The 15,370-nt window shown below is 42.7% G+C and overlaps 1 protein-coding gene across 1 annotated transcript in view; it reads left to right on the top strand.

Annotated features, from left to right (window-relative positions):
• The first annotated feature begins 5,933 nt into the window (after positions 1–5,933).
• PRELP (proline and arginine rich end leucine rich repeat protein) overlaps positions 5,934–15,370 on the top strand; it is a 205,296-nt gene continuing 195,859 nt past the window's right edge. The window contains exon 1 of the mRNA XM_073666570.1: positions 5,934–6,194. The gene's annotated coding sequence lies outside the window, so the exon portion shown is untranslated. The remainder of the gene's footprint in view (positions 6,195–15,370) is intronic.

Below are 15,370 nucleotides of genomic sequence, written 5' to 3'. Positions count from 1 at the left end.
GCTTTGCTGCCATGTGCCTGATCATGCTGGTGGTGGTCAAGCTGGTCGTTTTGCCACCCCTGCTGATGATGCCCAGGCAGGTGGTGCAAATGGCCTTTTTGGGGTTATCAGCAGAGACTTTAAAAAACAACCAGACTCGGGAAGACCTAACAGTTATACTGGCAACTTCCTTCGTGTTGGTGTTACGGGGAACGGTTGCCTGCCTTCAGTCTGCGGCCACCACACTGCTTCTTCCTGCCTGTTCACTGCTCTGCATGTCCACCTGCCAGGTTGGGTCAGTTACTATATCGTCCACCACCTCGTCTTCCACTTCCGCACCCTGGTCCTCCTCCTGACTTTCTGGCAATTGTGCCTCATCATCGTCCACCTCTTGTGACACTTTCCCACCACCGCCTTCTTGTGACCATGGCTGCTCAAATATTTGGGCATCGCTACACGCGATCTCCTCTTGCCCCGCTTCAAGTGGACTGGGAGAGAGGCCTGAATCTATAAATGGAAAAGTGAACAGCTCTTCAGAGTGTCCAAGTGTGGGATCAGTTGTCTCTGGGTACTCGGCATGGTGTGAGGAAGGAGGATCAGGATGAGAAATATGCGGTCCAGACTCACGGCTACTGAGACTTGACCGTGTGGAAGACAGGGTGGTGGTGGTGGTGGCTAAGTGACTGGAAGCATTATCCGCCATCCAACCAACAACCTTTTGACTCTGCTCTGGGTTCAATAGTGGTGTGCTGCGGTCCCCTAGAAATTGGGACAAGAAGGTCAGACGAGAAGATGTGGGTGTTTGTTGTGGCACAATTTCGGCTTGCCCACGGCCTTGTCGTCGGCCTCTGCATGCACCATTACCATCACGTCCAAGTCCCCGTCCCTTGCCAAGTGCCTTGCCCATTTTAAATGGAGGACATTATCTTCCACGCTCACTACAAATGACTGAGTTAGGAGCAAACTTATATGTGAGCTGTTTGACGGAGAAAACACAGTTTTAAATACCTGGCCTGTAGGTAACTGTTTTGAACAGCAAACCAGTGTCAAAAACTTTGCTGACACACTGAAAATTTTTTTTAATGGAGGCCAGAAATGGCAGTATTTTCTGAAAACGTATATGTGATCCATGTGACGGAGAAAACACAGTTTTGAATAGCTGGATTTTTAGCGCTGTATTATGGAAAGGACCTGGCTGTATTCTGCAGTGCCAACAAGCAAATGGCGCAGAAAAACAGTGTTCTATGGATTGCATTTTAAGCAAATTATGAGGATTAAGATGCAAAAAAAATTATTCCTGGCTCCTGAGACCTGGGCCTATTTCTAGAAATACAACAGCAGCAGAAGGCAGAACTGGAATGGAGCCTCTTGTCCTATGTGCACTGCAGTCTGTTATATACCCTGCCTGCCTGCCTATATACACTGCCTGCCTGATATCTCTGCAGATGGATTAGTTAGTCCTCAAAAGGACTGTTTGTTAAGATAGATATGTGTAATGTACGGTTTTTCTCCCTACACTACCTAATACACAATTAAATCTCTCCCTGACACAGCAGCAGCTCTCCCTACACTGTTTGATCTGAAGTGACTGTGACTAGCATGGCGGCGCCAGGTCTTATATAGACCTGATGACGCTGTGCGGCCAGCCAATCACTGTAATGCCCACAACCAATATGGCTACGGCATTACAGTGCATGGCAGGCAATCCCTGCATGTTCATTGGCTCTCTAAATAGCGCCAAACATGCAGAGAGGGGACCCGAGTTCCCGCCCGAGCAACACAGAAATACTCGCCGAGCTCCGAGCTTGTCGAGCACCATGATGCTCTGGCGAGTACCGAGTAGTGGCGAGCGCGTTCGCTCATCACTAATATTAACTCTCTAATCGTAGATTTGTATGCGGGTGACCTACAGCAGTTGGGATAGCGTCTTAGAGGCATCTAGTCAGGGATTATTGTATTATACACCATGCTGAAAAAAAATTCTGTTCTCTATTGATAACGTTAGCTGCTTTTAACTCCTGACTGATTGTCACAGCTGACACCCGGTACTATGTGCAGGGAGCGGTCCTGCACCGCTCCCAGCACATTAACCCCCGCAATGCTGCAATCAAAGTCGATCGCAGCATTGCGGTGGCAAGGGGAGGTGATCGCAGATATTCACCTCCTCTTCCGGCCTCCAGCGCTGTCTGCCGTGGCTTCCAGGATGATGCCATGACGACCCGATGTCATCATGACAACATCCGGGTCACCAGACAACAGGAAGATTGTTTGGACATGCGCAGTGCATCTCCAAACTATCTTCTCCCTGTCCAGCGCTGACAGCCTGCATGGCACAGGGATGGTGCTGCATTCCTGTGCCATGCAGGCGATCAGAATAAAAAAAGTGAAAGTTCCAGAGTGGGACAGAGTAAAAAAGTGTAAAAACTGTCATAGAGTGAAAAAAAAAAAAAAAAAAAATTAAAAATATTAAAAAAAAAATAATCCACCAAAAATAAAAATATAATGTACCCATCAATAAATATTATTATAAAAAAAAATAAAAAAAAACAATAAAAGTACACATATTTGGTATCGCCGCGTCCGGAACAACCTGACCTATAAAACTGTCCCACTAGTGAACACGGTAAAAAAAAATAATAAAAAACGAAGCAAAAAACAATGCTTTATCATCATACCGCCAAACAAAAAATGGAATAACACGCGATCAAAAAGACGAATATAAATAAAATTGGTACCACTGAAAACGTCATCTCGTCCCGCAAAAAACAAGCCAAAAAAAATGCTCCAATGTTTGGGCACACAGGGACTCTCCAAATGCAACATGGTGTCCGCTAACAATTTGAGCCGATTTTCCATTCAATTTGTTAGCGGACACCATGTTGCATTTGGAGAGTCCCTGTGTGCCCAAACAATGGAGCTCCCCCACAAGTGACCCCATTTTGGAAACTAGACCCCCAAAGGCACCTATCTAGATGCATAGTGAGCACTTGGAACCCCTAGGTGCTTCACAAATTGTATCGTAAAAATGAAAAAGTGAAAAAAAACACTTTTTCATTTTTACGAATCAATTTGTGAAGCACCTGGGGGTTGCAAGTGCTCACTATGCATCTAGATAGGTGCCTTGGGGGGTCTAGTTTCCAAAATGGGGTCACTTGTGGGGGAGCTCCAATGTTTAGGCACATGAGGGGCTCTCCAAATGCAACATGGCGTCCGCTAATCATTCAAGCTAATTTTACAATCAAAAAGTCAAATGGCACTCCTTCCCTTCCGAGCCCTGCCGTGCGCCCAAACAGTAGTTTTTCCCCACATATGGGGTATCTTCGTGCCCAGGGGAAATTGCACAACAAATTTTGGGGTCCATTTTTTCTTGTTACCCCTGTGAAAAAAAAAAAAATTGGGTCTAAATTAACATTTTTGTGAAAAAAGTTAAATGTTCATTTTTTTCTTCCACATTCCAAAAATTCCTGTGAAGCACCTGAAGGGTTAATAAAGTTCTTGAATGTGGTTTTGAGCACCTTGAGGGGTGCAGTTTTTAGAATGGTGTCACTTTTGGGTATTTTCTGTCATAAAGACCTCTCAAAGTGACTTCAAATGTGATGTGGTCCCTAAAAAAATGGTTTTGTAAATTTTGTTGGAAAAATGAGAAATCGCTGGTCAACTTTTAACCCTTTTAGCTCCCTAACAAAAAAAAATTTTGGTTCCGAAATTGTGCTGATGTAAAGTAGACATGTGGGAAATGTCATTTATTAACTATTTTGTGTGACATATTTCTCTGATTTAAGGGCATAAAAATTCAAAATTTGAAAATTGCAAAATTTTCAACATTTTCGCCAAATTTCCATTTTTTTCACAAATAAACGCAAGTGATATCGAAGAAATTTTACCACAATCATGAAGTACAATATGTCACGAAAAAACATTCTCAGGATCAGGGGGATCCGTTGAAGCGTTCCAGAGTAATTACCTCATAAAATGACAGTGGTCAGAATTGTAAAAATTGGCCTGGTCATTAACGTGCAAACCACCCTCGGGGGTTAAGGGGTTAAAATAGGGACAGGTGCTAGATTGTATTATCAGCTGGAAATGAATGTTCATTCTGAATGTGTCTGATCATGTCTTACACACCACATGGCCAGATAAGGTAGAAAAATGTTAAAATTACATTTAATGGTGAATGTATTTTTCCCTGTTGAAAGGAATGCAAAAGTGCAAAAACACATCAAAAACTCTACATGTAAACATAGCCCATGGTGTGGAGGAGCATTTTTGTTTTTGGTTATTTATTTTGCCTTATATATAAGTCATTACCCTGGAAAGAATATTTCTTAACATTTTTTCCAGGAAAATCCATTTTTGCTTTGTTTTTGTATGTTTTATTGTCAGTCCGTAAAAGTGGCGTAACATTCTGACAACATTATTCACAGCTCGAGTTTCCCATAGACTTACATTTGGCTCGTTACTGGGGTCGACCACCCGAGCATTACGATTTGCTCAATCCGAGCAACGAGCACCCGAGCATTTTAGTGCTCACTCATCACTAACTCCTACCCAAAAAGAATGAATGCTGTCATAAAATTAAAGAGTACTTCAACAAAATATTAGTTTAAGGGTCTGCATATTTATGCAACCACATTATTTTAGTTCCATAATTTTTATACAGATTATAGGAAACATTAAAGGTGGAAAATGTTTTCAAATAACTTTTCTTATTATGATTTTATTACATCACAAAAACCTGGCATTTTAACGTGGGTGAGGGGTGTTGAATTTTTTTCCACTGTATGTTACAAAATGGAGCACTCTAATTCATATTCATGAAAAAAAATTACTTTTATTTGCCCATGATGTATATCGAATTTTCAGGCCTAGACTTAGAAATGTTGTTACAATGCCTTCTGTGTTTTCTGTACATGCAGACCGGTTAGCCATTGGTAAACCTCTGGCTGTCATTTTAACCCAGCAGCACTCCATGGGTGAAGTTGCGCTGGTTTGAACAATAGATCCCCCTACCTCTGTCAATTTCCTGAGATGCTGTAGTCACTTATGACAGCTGGAGCCCAGCTGGTAGATCCAGACAGACTGCAGCAGTAATTGTGTTGCTTCAAGTTACTTCCCATCACAACATTCAGTTATGTTATGGAGTACAGTAGGGGAAGTAATCAAACATGATGATATTGTGCCAGTGAAGTCAATATTAATCCATCAACTATTATTTGTATAAAATTCTTCATGACTAAATCCAGCCAGTGAACAGAGATAAAATGGCCAAACATGACATTTTTTCCTAGTTTTCATCCATTTATCAGGTACATTCCTTGGTGTAGGTAATTAATAGTCAGCAATCTGACGAGATTTAGATCTTACATAATTGCATATTTGTGTAGTAGTCGGCTATAAAATTGTGCTACATTGTTGTGTTTTAGTTGTTTAATTATCGATCTCGTTCCCTTTAACATGCAAATAAGTGTAATCATATGTTCATATATGCAGACAGAGACATAGAAAGCATAAGCAGTAATGAATATAGCTATAGGGGTACAGATTAGCAGTCGCACCAGTGCCCTGGTGACTAAGTGGGCCCAAAGGACCATCTACCACACAAGAACACACCATGGTGTTTTATACATGGCACATGGTAGGTGAAGGCCCTGTTACAGATTCTGGATTGGTGCCCAAGTACTTTTTAAAGTTATCTCTGTGTAGAATCCTGTCTGAAACCATTTCCTGAATCATTAAAAGCTATTTCCTATTGTTTATAAGCTAAACCAGATATTTGCCAATGTTTCATCTCTTTTATTTGTTTCTCTTGCTGTCTGTAATGAGAACAGAACATTACGACATGGAAGGTGTGCATAGAAGCAGATGCTAGTGAGCAGGAATAAATCCAGCCAACTTTAGCTGCCAAATAAAGACTTCATTGTACTCCCTTTAACCCCCTCCCCACTGTATTTGATTCCATCATTATCCCTCCTTTACCCTCCTCTCCTTTTCCCCTTTGCACCCACTCTTGTCCTCCTCCCTAATTCTCTCCCCACCCTTCTTCCTTGAATCCCAGAAAACTCAAAGATCTTCTCACTGGGTTCAAAACAGAGATAGAGAAGTAAAGAAGAGATAAAAGAGCAACTGAACAAGAGTGAAAAGGAGATCCAAATATTTTTGGGGACTAAAACCCACCTGTATCAAGCCGGCAGCAGCTGTGACAGGCTCTCTCACAGGTAAGAGGATGGTGTCTTTTGTGATTTCACATCAGGAAAAATATGGGACATCAAATTTTAGAATCAGCTGTGCAATAAAAGTGCTGCATGTTTTAGGTAGAGAGAAGCTGCAGTGTGCTGTGCGGAGAGGAGCCAAGCAGCGCTGTTATGTTAGCTGTGTGTTTCTGGACAGAACACCTACACTGCCCCAAGACGCTTTCCTGACTATTCTTCCAGCCATCCTTGGCTTGTGGAAACTGCAGCCGTAAAGAAAATCTAAAAGTGTAAAACCCGTTAGTAAGAAAAGCCGTTAATATTATACATAGTATTTCTTACTTGTATGGCAGAATGCAGTATGCACGCTATTCTTATTAGATCATTTACTAATAGAAAGAATGTGGGTGTCTGCTGTATAACACCCACTTATGTAGTTCAGCCGGCTGTATATATAGAAGGGCCAGGTACAGCCATCATCCCTGCAACCAAGAATCAGCATAAAGTTCCCTCTCATAACTCCAGCCTGATACAATAGAATATTAACGTGAGATTATAGGAATAATTGATTGAACGGATATGCAGACAGGATACACGTTGAGTGGATTATTTGTGCTTGGGCTGCGTTCCCATGATGAGCTTTTGGTTAGTTTTTAATGTGGCAGGATTTTCTGAACCATTAGATAAATTAGGTCATTTTCACTGCGTTTTTGAGTACGTTTTTTACGTGCATTTTTATTGCTTTTATGACTGCATTTTTTTGTCTTTTTTTTGTTATGTCATGCTTAAAATAAAGCTGCTTTGTTTTTGATACTGCCTGCTATTTGGCTTTGACAAAACTTTATTAATACAGTCATGTGCGGATTCCATGCGTTTTGGATGCGTTTCCAAAACAGATACGCATGGAAAACGCATGTGCGTTTTTTACCTGCATTTAATGCAAGTCTATGGGAAAAATTTGCACAGAATATTCATTGTACCCCCAAGAGAAATTAGCATGCTGCGGATTTGAAACACGCAGCGCAGATGAATTTACGCTGAGTAAAAAAGTTCAGTGGCAGGAGATTTCTATAAATCCCATCCACTTTGCTGGAACTATAAGCCGCTGCGTTTTTGACACAGCGAAAATGCACAACCTCAAAAATGCATCCAAAACTGATGGCAGGCACATGGCCTAAATGTTGTTGTAAAGCAGATCTTTATAAAATAACGCTATCAATCCTCCTCGGCCTAGAATATCTTGCCAGCTGCTTGGTACATCTCTTTACACCTGATGGAGCTGTTTGTTAGCAAATATTGCTGCCCATACAGATGACCAGCTTTACTGAGGATGGATGGTAAATCTGCCAAACTATAAAAATAATCCATCTTCTGCAGCAGGGGTCTCAAACACGCAGCCCGAGGGCCGCATGCGGCCCCTGAGGCTGCTTAATGAGGCCCGCAGGCACCGGCGCCCCCGTAATGATTGCGGCCTGGTCCTTAGGGCCACCGAAGTCAGTGATTCTTTTCAATTGAATGTTCTACAAGTTAGGGACCAGCATGGGCCATTACTACAAGATGGGGACCATCATGGCCATTACTATAAGATGGGAACCGGGATGGGAACATTACTACAAGATAGGGACCAGCATGTGCACATTACTACAAGATGGAGACTGGGTTGGGCAGATTACTACAAGATGGGGACCGTGATGGGCACATTACTACAATATGGGGACCGTGATGGGCACACTCCTACAATATGGGGACCGTGATGGGCACATTACTACAATATGGGGACTGGGATGGGCACATTACTATAAGATAGGGACCAGGATGGGCACATTACTACAAGATGGGGTCCAGGATGGGCACATTACTACAAGATGTGGACCAGGATGGGCACATTACTACAAGATGGAGACCAGAATGGGCACATTACTATAATATGGGGACCGGAATGGGCACATTACTACAAGATGGGGACCAGGATGGGCACATTACTACAAGATGTGGACCAGGATGGGCACATTACTACAAGATGGGAACATTACTACAAGATGGGAACCAGGATGGGCACATTACTACAAGATGGGAACCAGGATGGGCACATTACTACAAGATCGGGACCGGGATGGGCACATTACTACAAGATGGGGTCCAGGATGGGCACATTACTACAAAATGTGGACCAGGATGGGCACATTACTACAAGATGGAGACCAGGATGGGCACATTACTACAATATGGGGACCGGGATGGGCACATTACTACAATATGGGGACCGGGATGGGCACATTACTACAAGATGTGGTCCAGGATGGGCACATTACTACAAGATGTGGACCAGGATGGGCACATTACTACAAGATGTGGACCAGGATGGGCACATTACTACAATATGGGGACCGGGATGGGGCATATTACTACAAGATGTGGTCCAGGATGGGCACATTACTACAAGATGTGGACCAGGATGGGCACATTACTACAAGATGTGGACCAGGATGGGCACATTACTACAAGATGGGAACATTACTACAAGATGGGAACCAGGATGGGCACATTACTACAAGATGGGAACCAGGATGGGCACATTACTACAAGATCGGGACCGGGATGGGCACATTACTACAAGATGGGGACATTACTATAAGAAGTTGGTAAGAATTACTATATGGTGCAAATTGTAAGAACAAAAATCATTATATGTGGCCAATTAGGGGACACAGAAAGGAAATAAAAATTGTAAAAACTGTACAATTGTAAACTTGTAAAAACTATAAAACTGTACCATAGCCCATAAAATGAATGCCATATAAAAGAATAAAATTGTTAGAACCTTGCTCTTAGGTTTTTTTTCCTTTGCTGGTCACATGACCTTGTTGGCCTATTTAATCCTGCTCCGCCCTTCTGGCTTTGCTGGACTTCATTGTATATCTACTTTCTAGCTAGCCTGTGCTCTGTGTCTTGCTCTGTTAGTTTGCTTGGTCTACTGACCTCTATGTTCTATATATTTTGTTTGTTCGTCTGTCTGCTACTATTTCTGTTAGGAGGTGTCCCATATTCCTCCCAGTCCTTAGTAGTTGTAGGGATTCCTTCCCCACATCTATAGGTCTCCGTACAGACTAGCTTAGGACTTTAGCAGGTCTGATCGCAGGATCAGGTTCCCTGTTACATCGTAGGGATTAAGCTGAGTTCTATCGTAGGGACAGATCTCCTCTCTTTCCTTAGCTCTGGTAGCAGAACATAACAAAAATAAAGCCAAAATGTTCAAAAAATTATTCAAAAAGTGTATAAAAAAACTATATGGTATCATTAAAAATTTGATATCATCCTGCAAAGAATGCGGCCCTTCAAATTCACATTTTTTCTATGTGCGGCCCATATACTCAGCCAAATTTGAGACCTCTGCTCTACAGAGAAGTACTGTACAGTATAATGGCAGGCAATTGGTTGCCATCTTTTTTTTCCCAGAAACATAATAGCAAAGCAGGTGGTACTTTGTAATTCTGCTTCAAAACCCTTATTATTGACGATGTATAGACTGTGTTAGGGCTTGTTCACATGTAGAATTTTCTCTGCATTTATTTCTGTGTTTTTTATTTTTTGTGCAGAAAAAAATGCAGCATTTTGCAATAGAAGCAAAGTAAACACGATTTCTAAAATCTTATTAATATGTTTAGGGTTTTTTTCTTGCGTTTTTTGAGCTGCATTTTTTTAAACTGTAGCATGTAAATTCTTTTAGTATTTTTGCTATGTTTTTTTACCCATTCAATTGAATTCTTAAAAAGCATGAAAATTCATCAACAGTGTATATACTGTACATAGCAGTTTTTCTGCCAACATTTTTCATGAGTAAAAATAAAACGCTACAAAAGAGCACTGTGTGAACATTTCCCTTAGAAAAAACACAAGTGAACTGCACTAATGCAAAGTAGTAGCAAGGACTATTGAGCTCTATACCAACTGATGAGGTTTGCACCACTGTCACAATTTTAGCACCATTAAAGTCATTCCTTTTATTCTAGACTCCTTGTAAATTTGTCTGTTGAGGCACACAGATATATTCTTTCTGGTGCACATAATAAATTTGTCTAAAATGACTTGTGACAAAAAAGGTGCAACAATAGTAAATGTAGACCTATGTTTTACATTGTTTCAGCCTATGTGCGATGCCTCACCATACAAAACTTTACTCATGGTAGAATTGTCAATAACTGCAATCACATTCATAATTTAATAGAGTAGACATTAAGAACAATATAACAATTGCTGCCCAGAAGTGCTCACCAGCGGGGCTCCGCAGTCAAGTGGTAGTGTCCATTGGCGATAAAAAAGCTTGGAGGTGATTGTTATCATATGCAATCATGTTTTCCATTTTCATAGTATTGTTAACCTCTTCAACCCATTTACCCAAAGTGGGAGTTTTTTTGGATTTCCAGTGACGTGCAATAATTGACTTAACAGCTGTTAGAAAACTCTTAAGGATATCTTTCTTTTCCTTTGAGATTGAATCTGGTGAAAATGAAAGTAGGCCTATTTGGGGGAGGGTGTGACTATAGTACAGTGAGAAAATTTAATACCATAACCTACAAACCAGTGGGCATTCCTACCGTATATGTAACATAGACCCAACTGCATTGCCACATCACCAGCACAAGTCCGACTCAGAAGGGAGATCCTATGTAGCATGATAAATAATTTTTAATTTCGATGTACAGCCTATGTTGGGGTATGTGCACAACTGCACACGGGACATGACAATTCAAGAAGGGATTTCTGATCATTCCAGATCTTACCAACCCCTTTATATTAACCTCCCTTTAAAGAAACACACGACTGCATGCAACATGGGTTAAATGGCCACAGCATCATTTTATTAAACAATACACACAATCTGGGGCACCACAACAATGGCGCCGCAAAATATCATAAACAATATATATAACCATAACCATGTAAACATTACATATACATATTAATAACCACAGATAAGTCTGATCCAGAAGCTTCCCAACTTATATCCCTGGCCGCAACACACAAGCCCAGGGATGAGGTATTAATATCCCGTAATTAATACCCCTTACACTTGCAGGAGCTACACCCGCAAGTTACGTAGACCTGCAACAGAAGCCACTATACTCCAATAGTGACTTCCCACCAAATAGGCATTTCAAATACCAGCTTCTGAACCAGACCTATCCCCCGCCACCGACCACGGACACGTGAATCCTTACGTGGCCTGGGTCCGCCAAACACCCAAAGCTTGCTCAATACCCTCTCTCAAGGCCAAAGACCACAAATCCATCCCAATATCATTGAGATGCACACTGTCCGATCTCAAGTGTTCCCTTGAAGGCACCTCCAAATCCCTATGCCTTACCACCACACCACCATTCCTTGCCACGAAATGAGCCACCTTTTTGTTGACCTTAATCCTGGTCTTGTTAATCCACTCGACCGATTTTGCGTACCTGCATTTCAGCCAAGCAACAATGTCCGACCAAACAATAACGATTCCTGGATACGCCGACCACAACTGCAACATTCGAATTTAATATCTCTGATCAATTCTCGTGATGATCTGACCCCACGATCATTTCTTCCCACATGCAACACGAGTACATTCGGTGGTTGATCCACCCTACAATAGTATGCCACCACCAGCAAAACTCTCCCCCAGTTCATACTGCGGATACCCAGCCACTTGATAAGCGCTGTGGACCGAGCTTGCCCGAGCTGCCGACCATCCGTGCAAACTTCGGCCCGTAGTTCATCCCAAAACACGTATGAATGACCGAGGATCCAAATCAAACATGTAACTATAACAAAAACAAAATAATCACCTCATTAATAAACATAACATCACCATCCCAACAAACAGCTACAGCCCAGAACAACGTTATACAGCCACAAGGTGAGGGCGGACGTATGAGCGAAAATGTGCTGATTCCCAATGACCTATACGCCGAACCACATAATCACCCTGGCCCCAATGAGAAGCCTCTATCGCCGCACCAATGCAGAACGAATGAGACCCATATTCCTCCGGCTTTTCACCCATCAACAATAAACAATGTTTAAATACTGCCACAAATTGGTACCAAGACAGCGCAAATCCATCTACATGTCTTAAGAACACGCCTGCCATTCCACCACGAACTTCCATAAAATGCTTTAATCTTGCAGGCTACATGACCAGGAATCGCATACAATACCACCAGCCTACCTCTGCCATATTGGTCCACCTTAGAATGTCTCAACACACATTCCACCATGTCATCTAACACCCGAATGCCACGCAAACTCAGACCTCTTCAACCAATCGTGAAGGACTAACTAGTTCACTAATGTGAAATGCACCAAAAAAGGCTAACACAAAAGCCGCCGAAAACAGTGCTATCTCATAACTGGAATAACAAACAGAATTCACACAACCCAGCAAGTTGTTCAACTGCACAAAAGAGACTGGCCTCCGTCTATCCCGACTAACCGCGCCTTTCCGAAAACCTTTCATGGCTAGGTTCACCAAAAATGCCTTTGTGACATCTTTCACACCCTGTAACTTAAACATCAATGCCGGAGCCGCTGATCTCTGCGACACTACGGACACCAATCTACCGTAAACTAAATATTGCCCTAAAAAGGATAAAACTAAGCACAACCTATCCTCATCAGAAGAATCCACCTCTGTGCATGCACTCAAAGCTTCCCATTCTAGCCATACTTTTTGATAATGATTCCACATAGCCTCTGTCACCGAGTTCCTGATTAACTCAAAAACTACACCTTCACTAGATACCACAGCCCATTGGGACATTCTGCTCCCAATTCGTCTGCACATGGCACCAGCTGGCGAAACCTGTTGAACAAAAAACGAGACAGCGCATCAGCCACTTCATTCAATACCCCTGGAACATGCCTCGCTACTATGCATACATTCCTTTCGGCAGGTAGGCTATTACAGGAGGAGATTTTGCTGACAACAAATTTATTGCATGAACCATGACAGGTTATCACAATAAAAGCAAACCTTCTTTCCGCTAAGCTCAGCCCCCCACAGTTCCAGGGCCATTACAATTGGGAATAATTCCAACAATGACAATTTTTTAGCCAAACCTGCTGTCTGCCAAGACACCGGCCAAGGATCTACGCACCAATAACCTTGAAAAAAGACACCAAAACCTAATGACCCAGCCGCATCCATGTGAAGCTGTAAGTAGTCATTGGACACAACTTTGTCCATCCACAACGTGCGACCATTATATTCTGTTAGAAAGGAGTCCCAAACCACCAAATCCGCCTTGATCTCCTGAGTAATGTGAACAAAATGATGCAGCGACGATTTTCCTGCGATCGCCTCCGACAACCGGCTAGAAAACACCCTGCCCATCGGCATTATCCGGCAAACAAAATTAAGCTTACCCAACAATTACTGTACCACCCTCAACCTTACTTTCTCGGCCTGAAGCACCTCCGCTACTGCCAGACGCAAATCCAACAACTTTATTTCTGGAAGCGTACACTCCATGGCTACACTGTCAATCTCTATTTCCAAAAAACACATCACCGTAGCTGGGCCTCCGTCTTGTCTGTGGATGGGATACCAAACAATACCGCCACCTTCTTTAATGTTACCAACAAAACTGAATACACTAACGAGCCAGCAGGCCCAACACAAAAGAAATCATCCAGGTAGTGAATTATTGAAGAGACCCCTAACACGTTCCTAACCGCCCATTCAACAAATGAACTAAAAGCCTCAATGAACGAACAAGATATAGAGCAGCCCATGAGCAAACAACAATCTACAAAAATTTTTCTTTCCCACATGCAACCTAACAGATGAAGACTGTCCGGATGCACTGGAAGCAGACGAAATGACCGCCTCAATATCTGATTTTGCCATCAAAGCACCCAGCCCTGCTGCCCTTACCAGACCCAAGGCTTATCAAACGAAACATAACACACTGACGATAACTTTACCGGGATGCCATCATTTACAGAAGCCCCTTCTGGATAAGATAAATGATGGATAAGCCAAACCTTATTCGGTTCTCGCTTGGGTACAACACCCAGAGGTGAAATTCTCAATTCTGGCCAAGGCAGCTCCTGAAATGGTCCACCATGCGCCCCAAAGCTACTTCATTATTCAGCTTATCCAACACCACCTCAGGGTGTTCCCTTGCCGATTTCAAATTTCCTGGCCTAAATTTGGGCATTCCGGGATCAAACGGAATCCTAAAACCCCTCAGAAAAACCCAGGTCAATTAACCTAGCCGCCTCCATATCTGGGTATCTATTTAAAAACGGAAGCATCGCCTCTACCTTCACCGGAGTCCTCCATCTTTCCAGAACCCTCACCTGTCTTGCCTTTTGCTCATTTAAAGCACTTACTGAGCCCGTGGCTCCCTCCACATCCAGAACACTTGTGCATAAATTTGCATATGCCCCCAAACTTACATTGCCCATCGTTGTATTGCCATCAAAACTCTTTCTTTTGAGACCCCGAAGATCTGCTTGCTGATCCCTAGCCTCCGGCACTACCCGAAAGGGCTGAAACGCGGGGACTGTCATTAAACTCCACAAGGAAATATATTTGTGGTCCCAGCGCATGCCCATCCTCATAACCTTCCTCTGCCTAAACTACTCATCATGTCTGAGCCACGCCAAGCCCCCATAAACTCTATGCGCTTTACCTATTGCATCCATATAACCAAAAAGGACTGAGCAATGCTCCGGCTCCTTCTCTCCAATAACACTCGCTAAAATTGCAAAAGCCTGCAGCCAATTTGCGAATGTATGTGGAATTAACTGATACCTACATTTTTCTTCCTCATCCTTTTCTTTTTTCGAGTCACTAGGTTTAACCTCATCAAGATTAAATTTTTCCAACGGGAGTAACGAGAAAGTTTCCACATACTCCCCTTTCCAAATCTTTTCTCACCTCTATTTTTAAATGCGCCCCCAACGGACCTTCAAAACAGACGTACACCTCACTCCTGAACCTATCATCCAACCGAACCACGTCATCCTCCTTTTCTTTTTCCTTTTCCTTTTCAGTATTACTCTTTTCTTGAACTACCACCGAAGAGCCACTCTGCGGCTCTACTTCAACCGTATCCTGCGATACGACCAATGACTGCCCTATTCCCGTTCCAGAACCCCTGGGAGCTACCCATGCAGCCAGAGACATGGACTCACTTACACCTGCTCACTGT

Source organism: Phyllobates terribilis, unplaced genomic scaffold, assembly GCF_046119375.1.
Source record: "Phyllobates terribilis strain yellow unplaced genomic scaffold, ASM4611937v1 Scaffold_2__4_contigs__length_985480577, whole genome shotgun sequence".
Taxonomy (NCBI): Eukaryota; Metazoa; Chordata; class Amphibia; order Anura; family Dendrobatidae; genus Phyllobates; species Phyllobates terribilis.
This window is presented reverse-complemented; position numbering and strand designations above follow the sequence as displayed.